A 10,142-nucleotide genomic window follows, 5' to 3' on the forward strand; every position below is an offset into this window, starting at 1 on the left:
CCCATTGAATTGTCTACTATTTCTCATTTGCCATATTTCCCTTGAAAATTAATAACTAGTTTGAATAAAATGTAAACTGAACATGGAATGTGCCAAACATGGTTTAAATCTTACAGCCCATGCTTTCAAATAATCCTTTTACATGATGGCTATGAATTACAGTTTTAACCATATTAACTACATGCAAAAATTTTGAAAATTTAAAGACGCTTTTGGGCCATGATACTTTAGTTCTTATGCATTTATCTTCTCCACAAACTTATGTCTCTTCTTGGGTGTCATAATGTGGAAGACGTTCCATTCAATTCCATTTCATGATGCCCCAATGAAAGGTTATGCCTGTTTCCATCAGCTTTTGTGAAACAAAATTTGCATTTTTCATAGTACTATAGAGAATAATTTTTCCACTAGAATTATGATCACGGTCACTGTTAATATTGAAAGTCAGCGGTCATGGGTGTGATTCATGATGTAGTTCTGGTAGACCTCTGTCATCCTTCACAATTGAAGCAGCTTTCCTTCCATTCTTCTGAACATGATCTTCATTCATTTTCTCCAAAGCTTCTATGTCAGCTGAGAAATCAGCTTCATTATCTGCTGAGATGTTTAAGCCTGCAACAGCATTAAGGAGTTCTCATTCATTGAGAGCTCCATAACTCCTCCTTTCTGGAAAGTCTGGGAGACATTCTTACAGTTCCGGAAGAGGAATTCCAGGCCATGACGTTGGTTCTACAGACTGGCTGACATCACTCAACCAGATCTTTCCAGCATGCCACAGCTTGTTATACTCACTGATGTCAGGATGGATCAGTGGACATTCATTATGTAACCGCTGCATCATATCAAGACTTTGATACTGGGCATCTTTCAATTCACTACTGAGCTTTACTTCTTTTAATTTAGGAGTGGGAACATTGTGGCCATAAAAGACATAACTGAAATGTGTTTCTTGAGCATGACAACTGTTGGACAAGGAATTCCAACGCTCTGCATTCTTGAGAAACAGTGCATTTTTTTTTCTGCGCTCATGTGGATGATCTTAGGTGGATTTTGTTTACTGAAGCAGTCTTTATACCTTTAATCATCTTTAATATATGTTCATGATTCTGGAACTCAATAAGGGTTGTTTTAAATACCTTCATAGCACATTGGGTTGGTACAACTTTACTATCCTTTTCATTCTCCATGCTCCCTGCATATGCATGAAAGACAAGAGATTATTTTCTTGTACTAATACAGCCAGTGATTGTCTCCAATACTCCAGAGTGGATCATTTTATACACAAGTAAACACGTCTTAGAATCAACTGCTTTTTCAGCGAATGCTCTTTTTTCTCATGTGAAGCCTGGTCTATTTTATGATTTTGGATTTTGTTCCACTTTGTTCTCCCACTTCACTCTGGACTTTCTTTTGTGATACCTTTCAGAGTAAATTAGCAGTGGTAGCTGGGCACGATATAATTCTTCTGGTCTCAGATACATGGAAGCTGAGGATGACTGTGGTCCATTCTTCCTCTGGACTAATTGTTTCCATATGTCTTCTAATATCTTCACTCGTATTTTATGGTACTTTTGTGCTGTCTTCAGTGGGGTGAATGTGGGGGGGGCGGGTAACAAAGAGAATGGAGGTGGGGTAGGGACTACTAGCATCTGGGTGGGCTCCCTATTGCTTGGCATAGCTATGTTCCAGAAACACAAGGTCCAGTTCTTTGGGGAATTGAAAGCTTGAAGAGCAAGAAGGGAACTATGCACCATATGGAAGACTGGAAGTCCCTCTGTCCACCCCTGTGGACCATGTCAGAAAAGTGACAGCAGTTCTGAGTATGGAAAGCCACATGGTAAGTTACCATTATCTGGCCCTGCAATCAGCCCAGACCACACCCTAGTACCTTTATTTTGAAAGCTTTGTTACATTAACCTCATTGAAAGGTTTTCTTGCTAACAATTTTCTCGTGTTGAATGACACTTGAATTCGAAATATAAGATATTCCACATTTACTACATGCAAACAGTTTCTTTCCTGTGTGAATTATATAATGTGATGTAAGGGAGTGCTTTCGGCTAAAAGCTTTACCACACTCACAGCATACATAAGGTGTTTTTCTACAGCATGAATTCACTGATGAACAGCGAAATGATGCTTCCTGATGAAGGCTTTTCCACATTCGCCACATACATGAGGTTTCTTTCCAGTATGAGTTCGCTGATGAACAGTGATGTTACTGTTCCAGGAAAAGGTTTTTCCACATTCACCACATACATAGGGTTTCTCTCCAGTATGAGTTTGCTGATGATCAGTAAAAACATTCTTCCTTACAAAGGTTTTTCCACATTCATCAGAGACAGTTTCTCTCCAGTATGAATTCACTGATGATCAGTAAAAACATTCTTCCTGCCAAGGGCTTTTCCACATTCATCACATACATAGGGTTTCTCTCCAGTATGAATTCACTGATGAACAGTAAGGTTTGTCTTCCTGATAAAGGTTTTTCCACATTCACCACATACATGGGGTTTCTTTACTGTGTGAAATGTCTGATGCAATGGTGGAGGAGAGGGGTAAAGGAAAACAAAGGATGAATATAAGGAAGAAAAGGGTAGTGGGTGCATGGGGCACTAATCCACCCATGGGGAGGGTATTGTTTATATCTCCACAGGAAAAGTGGGAGCAGACTTCAACCCAGTGCCGCAAGGTGTGAATGCAATATCCCGGCGTGGAGTAGGGAACCAGTGGAGAGGTCTGGGAGGCTGGCCCCAGCACCATAAATTAAGTGGATTCCTGCCCCTCCCCCAAAAAGAATTTATTCCAAAGGACGACATTGACTCTGCAGCTCCGGGTGATGGACATATCTGATCAGAGCACACGGGAGCAGATGAAGGGGCAGGAGGAGAGAGTGGAGCACAGCCTGGCCCACCAGGCCGTGAGGATGATGTTCCTGAGTAGAGCAGGCAGTCCACAGACCGAACAACATGACTGGCCCCACTGTGAGAAATGATGCCAATCAGTGACTAAGAGCGATACAGGGGACAGCACCGGAGACACAGTGTGGGAATTTCACCTGATCTGATCCCACTACACCGAGGCAAATCACAGGGGACTGCAGCGGAACAGCAAGGGAATGGAGTGGCAAGGTCCCAGGGAATGCTGAAAGTGGACTTTGGGGCCAGGGCATGGTGCCCCAACAGACTGGACTGGAAAATGCTCCAAAGGGACAGCAAATGATCCCTGAACTAACTACAAGCTTTTCTCTTGCGAAGTGTTTTGTTTTGTTCTTTGTCAGTGGTTTGTTTTTGTTGTTTTGTTGTTTTGTTGTCTTGTTGTCTGGTTGTATACTGTTGCTTTGTTTTCCTCTGTCTTGCTTTCATGCATGTTAGTGTCTCCACAGGTCTGTCTGAATAGGACAGGCTGGATGAACTATCTGGAGGAAAAACAATGAGACCGACAGTTCCGGGAGGACTTGGAGTGGCGGGGTAGGGGGGTAAGGAAGTGGTGTTAACAAACACAAGGACAAGATAACAACATGGGACCCAAAATCATAGAGAGGGGGGAGTGGCAGGCCTGGTGGGAAATGATCAAGTGTAAGGTTGCTTAGAGAAGAGGTATACTCTAGCCCAGGTGGTGACGAAGCATGGTAGTAGGGCAGGAGGAAAGTCAAGGGAGATGGAGGAAAGAGCTAGGAGTCAAAGGGCATTTATGGGGGTCTAGACAAAGACATGTACATGCAAATATATACAGGAGGATGGGGAAATAGATCTATGTGTCTATATTTATAGGTTAAGTATTAATGTGGTGGAAGGACCTTGGGCTTCTACTCAAACACTCCCTCAATGCATGAATACTTTCTTTTATTAAATTGGAACTCTATGATGCTCACTCTCCCGACACAACTGCTGAAGCCAAAGTGGGTGAACAAGTAAATGTGGTGAAGAAAGCTTATGGTGCCCGGCTATCAAAAGAGATAGTGACTGGGGTCTTAAAGGCTTGAAGATAAACAAGCGGACATCTAGCCAGAAGCAACAAAGTCCACATGGAAGAACACACAAGCCTGTGTGATCAAGTGGTCCCGAAGGGATCAGTTATCAGGCATCAAAGAACAAAAAAACCATATCATTGACTGCATGCCTCCATGATAGGATCGCTGAAGACAAATGGGTGCATAAACAAATGTGGTGAGGAAAGCTGATGGTGCCCGGCTATCAAAAGAGATAGTGTGTGGGGTCTTAAAGGCTTGAAGGTGAACAAGCAGCCATCTAGCTCAGAAGCAAAAAAAACCCACATGGAAGGAGAACACCGGCCAGTGTGATCACGAGGTGCCAAAGGGAGCAGGTATAAGGCATCATGCAAAAAAAAGATATATGTGTGTGTGTGTGTGTGTGTGTGTGTGTGTATATATATATATATATATATATATATATATATATATATATATATATAAATATATACCATATTGAATGAAGGGGGAATTGCAGAGTGGAGACCCAAGGCCCAAGTGTCGGCCAATGGAGATCCCCTCATAGAGGGGCTTAGGAGAGGAGATGGGTTAATTAGGGTGCGAGGTAGTACCGATGAAGCACACAGCTTTCCCCCAGATCCTGGATGCTTCCTCCCCGCAACTACCATGATCCGAATTCTACCTTGCAGGGCTGGATAGGGCAGAGGTTGTACACTGGTACATATGAGGGCTGGAGGCACAGGGAATCCAGGGTGGATGATACCTTCAGGACCAAGGGTGTGAGGCGCGATGCTGAGAGAGTGGAGGGTGAGTGGGTTGGAAAGGGGGAACTGATTACAAGGATCCACATGTGACCTCCTCCCTGGGAGAGGGACGCCAGAGAATGGGGGCAAGGGAGACTCTGGATAGGGCAAGATATGACAAAATAACGATGTATAAATTACCAAGGGCACATGAGCAAGGGGAGAGCAGGGAGTGAGGGGAAAAAAAAGACGACCTGACAAAGGGCTTAAGTGGAGAGCAAATGTTTTGAGAATGATTGGGGCAGGGAATGTATGGATATGCTTTATACAATTGATGTATGTATATGTATGGATTGTGATAAGAGTTGTATGAGTCCCTAACAAAATGTAAAAAAAGAAAAGAGAAAAAAAAGAAAATGATTGGGGCAAAGAATGTACAGATGTGCTTTATACAATTGGTGTATGTATATGTATGGACTGTGAGAAGAGTTGTATGAGCCCCTAATAAATTGTTTTTTAAAAAAAGAAATGTCTGATGTGCTGTAAGGTATTATTTCTGACTGAAAGCTTTACCACACTCATCGCATATATTAGGTTTTTCTCCAGTAGGCGTTCACTGATGATCAGTGAGGTTCTTCTTCCAGATAAAGGTTTTTTCACATTCACCACACACATGGGGTTTCTTTCCAGTATGAGTTCGCTGATGAACAGTAAGTTTGGTCTTCGTAATAAAGGTGTTTCCACACTCACCACAGATATGCAGTTTCTTTCCTGTGTGAAATGTCTGATGTGATGTTAGGCATTGCTTCTGACTGAAAGCTTTGCCACACTCACTGCATACATAAGGAGTTTCTACAGTATGACTTCGTAGATGAATTTTGAGATGTGCTATCTGAATGAAACCTTTGCCACAATCATGACATACATAGGGTTTCTCTCCAGTAGGAGTTTGCTGATGAGCAGTGAGATCACTGTTCCTGTTAAATCCTTCCCCACATTCACTGCATACACAGGGGGTACCTACCACATGAGTTTTCTAATGTTCCTCGCAATATGTATTACTGTGGTAAACTTTGCCATATTCCAACCCTGTGTATGGGTTTTGTCCTTTATGTGCTGTTTGATAATGTACAGTGAGTTTGAATGATTTGTCGAACCCTTGCCCACCCTGAATGCATTCATAAGTCTTATCAAGAATTTGACTGAAGTGGTGCTCACAGAGGAAAGACTCCTTGAAGAAGATTCTCCCACATTTATCACCTATGCGTGGTTTCTCAGTTTTGTCAGATTCCTGATGCTGAATGCATTGTGACTTCATACTACTGGATTTTTCACAATCAGGGAATTTCATTCCAGTATAAAATTGTTCCTGTTCAATATCAAGAAAAGTTTCTCGTCTCATTGAAAACTACTGACTTCTTTATTTTAGAATTGCGTAAACAATCCAAATGGTAAACACAGTTATTGTAGAAATCAGTTTGGGTGTGAAAATAATGAATGAACACAGATTTGGTAGTTGCTTAATAGGACCGTGAAAATATAAAAAGAATATAAATACAAGCAAGACACAGACCCACAAGGGAGGTAAGGCCTGCTAATTTCAGGTGCTTGAGATCAGATGTATTCATTCCATCAATCTTTCCTGAAAGACAACTAAGTACTAGACAAACGAAATGTGAAAAATGCAGAATGTTCAACTTCGGAGTACACAATTTTACAGGTATATATGAGACTTATGGAAAGCCTACAGTCTAGCTTACAAAACTCATCTTCCAGTGTTTTCCTGTGGGGGTGTGCAGATTGCTGTGACATCGAAAACACTGCCACCAGTATTTAAAATATCATCAGGATCACACATGGTGCACAGGTCTAAGTGGAAATTCCAGAAATACAGACTAGGAGGAAGAACTGGTGATTAACTTCTAGAACATTAGCTCCTCAGGTTTAATGGCACTTAAATAACACTTTAGAAGTACTAAGTTCTCAAAGTACAGTCAACAGTAATGATGTGGATGGAGTAATGCTTTGAGGACCTTCACTGGGTGACATGGCATGAGAAAAAATAGCTGCCTACAAACATGTACTAATAATTGGAAGACAGATTATATGAAGCACTATCAAGAAAAATGGCAAGTTGTCAAAATGATATGTTTAAAAACTGATATTGTATATGTTATTGTACTTTAAGCACTAGTTATTTTTAGATTTAAGTGGTTTATAAGGCTGAGACTGACAAATTCATGAAGATTGGTGTCATGCTCATCATCAAAAACAAGTGCATTGCAAGATCTCTCCTGAGTTACAATGTTGCCATGGGTGGGTTAATTTTCACATGCCTGCAAGTAAAAACAATAACTACAAGTGTTATTAAAGTTTTGTACCAACTCTTAAAGCAGACATAAACTGTGGGATCCAGCCTCACAGTTAAATGGGTCCGTAGAAGTAGCATGTGACATAAAGGAAGATAAAGCAGACAGCAAAAAATAGGGTATAGCAGTCTGATCTGTAATGCTGATGAGTGATCGATGTCATTTAGCAGTGTTTATATAGGAGTGAGACATGCAAGTCTCTAGCAGCCAAATACACAACAGAATGGGCAAAGTGTGAATCTGGGACAGCCTGAATGTTTTAAAACACTTCATGGTAAGTATCAGGCTGTGAAGTTGATGACCAGGAAGAGAACATTTGCAGATAAATTCTCTATTGTCTGCATTAAAGAAGCCTGCAAGGCCAGGATTCTGGGTGGAGGGAGGCCTTCATATTTGTATGTTAGAGAAGAGTCCCAGTCATATGGTCCTAATGAAAATTCATCCCCATCATCCCCACAATATCCTCCCATTGTAGTGATTCCTTAATGATACCTCATAGGAGCACATGGCTAATCTCTAACAGCCACCAGCTTTATGTATAGAAGCAGACACACTCATATTATATTCCCAGTCAGGGGACAAGTTACTCCCCTCTAACTGCCCTCAGCACTGGTGTTAAGTTACTCAACCAATGAACTAAGGGACCTCCAGCGTAAAGAAACTTCCCACCTCATTATGTAGGTAGGTGTCTGTGTGTGTGTGTGTGTGTGTGTGTGTGTGTGTGTGTGTGTGTGTTGTGGGGTGGGGATGGGTTTGCATGCCTGGAGTTAATATAAATCGGTGAGTGTATATATTCTCTCTATCCAGCTCAGACCTGACATCATGGATGAGGTGACCGCAGAAATACTTTTCTCTCCCTTTTTATTTCTGCCCCTCAGTTACACAACTGTCTCTTAGGACCCATCCAGAAGGCATGTAAGAGACAAAGGAATAGTTGACTCCTTGATAGCAACAAAGAGAACCTTATTGCTCTTAAAGCTAGGCATCTTTTAGATGAGTAGCAAAAGTTGGATGTCTTTAGGAGACAGCTTTATACTTTCATGTAACGGAAAGCAGTGTAGAGAAAACTCTTTGTACCTGGAGGATTGTGTGTTATCACCTTTATCTATATCCTCTGGACTCTGGACAATTTCCTCTAGCATTAGCCCTTGTCTTCTAAGCCCTGCTGGTAAGAAGTATAGAGAAGAGGCTGCTTACACTTTTATGAAGTTTCTGTTTTCCACAATAAAGAGATTGAAGAGAGGGAATAAAGGGGAGCTGATATCAAGGAGTTCTAAAATAAAGAAAATGTTTGGAAACATTGTGGTAGCAATTGTTTAATAGTGTTTCATGTGATAGAACTATGGAATGTTATGATATCTGTAAGACTCACAATAGAATAATTAAAACTATATATGTATTGAAAATTTAACCAAGGACTTCTGGGAAGATGGCGGATCAGGAGACCAGCATACTCTGAGAGTACTTTCAAACAAGGCGGGTTTACTGTCCAGGTAGCCGAGTGGAAGGAGTCTGATGAGTGAAATATCCACCGGGACAGCACCCCACCCCACACATTTGTCCTGAGCCAGGGCCTCGGTAATCCAGGATCCGATTTGTGGGACATATCGTGTCATTAAGCTCCCGCCACCGCAGCTCCGTCTAGCTATAGTCTCACTCCATCCCCAGACCGGGACCCCGTGCTCCGAGTTGCTTGACTGCTCTGCCGAAACAGGCACAGTGGTGGTGGGACCCCCTACAGCAACTGCCCACTCGAGGGACCCCACCTGGAGAGAATCTTCCCTTTCCCGTGGTTCCCCTCTCCCCAGATGGCACGGATCTGCCCTTGGGCCGCATCCCTCACTCCATTCAACCAAGGCCTGGGTAATTGGTCTACAGGCTACTAGTGGCTGCCTGGGCAACCCCCACGGGGGACCATCCACCCCCATTGGTGCAGGGGACCTCTCCACTGCCACCTCGTATGCCTGACCCCCAAACCCCCCCCCCCACCTTCCGTCAGCCTAGCTCCCGCTTCACTTCCCACCAGCAAGGGCCTTCACCCGGAGCCCAAACCGCTTCTGTCCCTGATGCTGCATTTACGCAGGAGCTACTGCAGGCTGACTTGCACCACCGCAGAGTCCAGTGCCCGCAGCCCGGGGAGCGCTAAAGCCACCTGACTCGGGGCGTTCCTTCCAGCGTTGACATCCCTGGGCATAACAGTGGGTGCTCCTGCCAGTTAGGAATGCGAGCAAAAGGGCTTTGTGGCCCCGCTGGAGCAGCTTTGCCTTCCCCGGTGTGCTGCGCGGTTTCCAGCAGCCTGTGGCTGAGTACTGAGCCTGTTCTGGCGCGTTCCTCCCAGGGTGGAGGGCAGACTCACCGCCCTCTGATCCAGCTCGGAACACGACACTAAGGAGCCTGCGCTGCTCCCTGCCTGCAAGGAGCCGAGGTCGTGGCTCTGCGGTCCCCACCAGTACTGTTTGTATGCTCCAGCTGGCTTTCACCAGTGCAGTGCACTGCGGGAACCCTAGCACCAGTTTCTAAGCCTACCCCAACCCTTTCCAGCTGGTACAGGAGGCGAGCCCTGCGGCCTTTGCCTCCCTCAGCACCCCTTGTGGCCCCAGTCTTTTCCTGCCAGTGCAGGAAGCTTACCCCTCTGGGGCTTCTCCCGCCTTGGTAGCCTCTGCCCACAGGCTTAACTCTACAGGACTGCAGGGACCTGGGAGTGCTGGTTGATCGGAGGAGCATTTTTCACTCACATAGCCCTGCTCCAGAGCCCAGATCAGCAACATGTCCTGTGGTAGTGAGGACTGGCCCACCTCCGCCTTCTATAAGGCATTTCTAACTTGGAGGGAAAAGAATGGGGGAATTTAAATATATATATATATATATATATATATATATATATATATATATATATATATATATATAATTTCATGCTTGTTTTCTTCTTTTTTTCTTTCACTTTCTGTGTTTTCTCTCTTTTACTTCCTCCTTTTCATTATTACTATTACTTCTCTTCTGTCCCTTTTCTATAGGTTTTCTATCTTTTTTTGCTCCTTCCACTTCACTTATCACTTCTTATCTCCTCTTTTATAGCTT

General features: G+C 43.5%; 1 pseudogene; it reads right to left on the bottom strand.

Annotated features, from left to right (window-relative positions):
- Positions 1-451: 451 nt before the first annotated feature.
- LOC142427642 (serine/threonine-protein kinase RIO3 pseudogene) lies at positions 452-9,832 on the bottom strand (annotated as a pseudogene).
- Between the last annotated feature and the right edge of the window lie 310 nt (positions 9,833-10,142).

The sequence above is a fragment of the Tenrec ecaudatus genome, chromosome 15 (genome assembly GCF_050624435.1).
Source record: "Tenrec ecaudatus isolate mTenEca1 chromosome 15, mTenEca1.hap1, whole genome shotgun sequence".
NCBI lineage: Eukaryota > Metazoa > Chordata > Mammalia > Afrosoricida > Tenrecidae > Tenrec > Tenrec ecaudatus.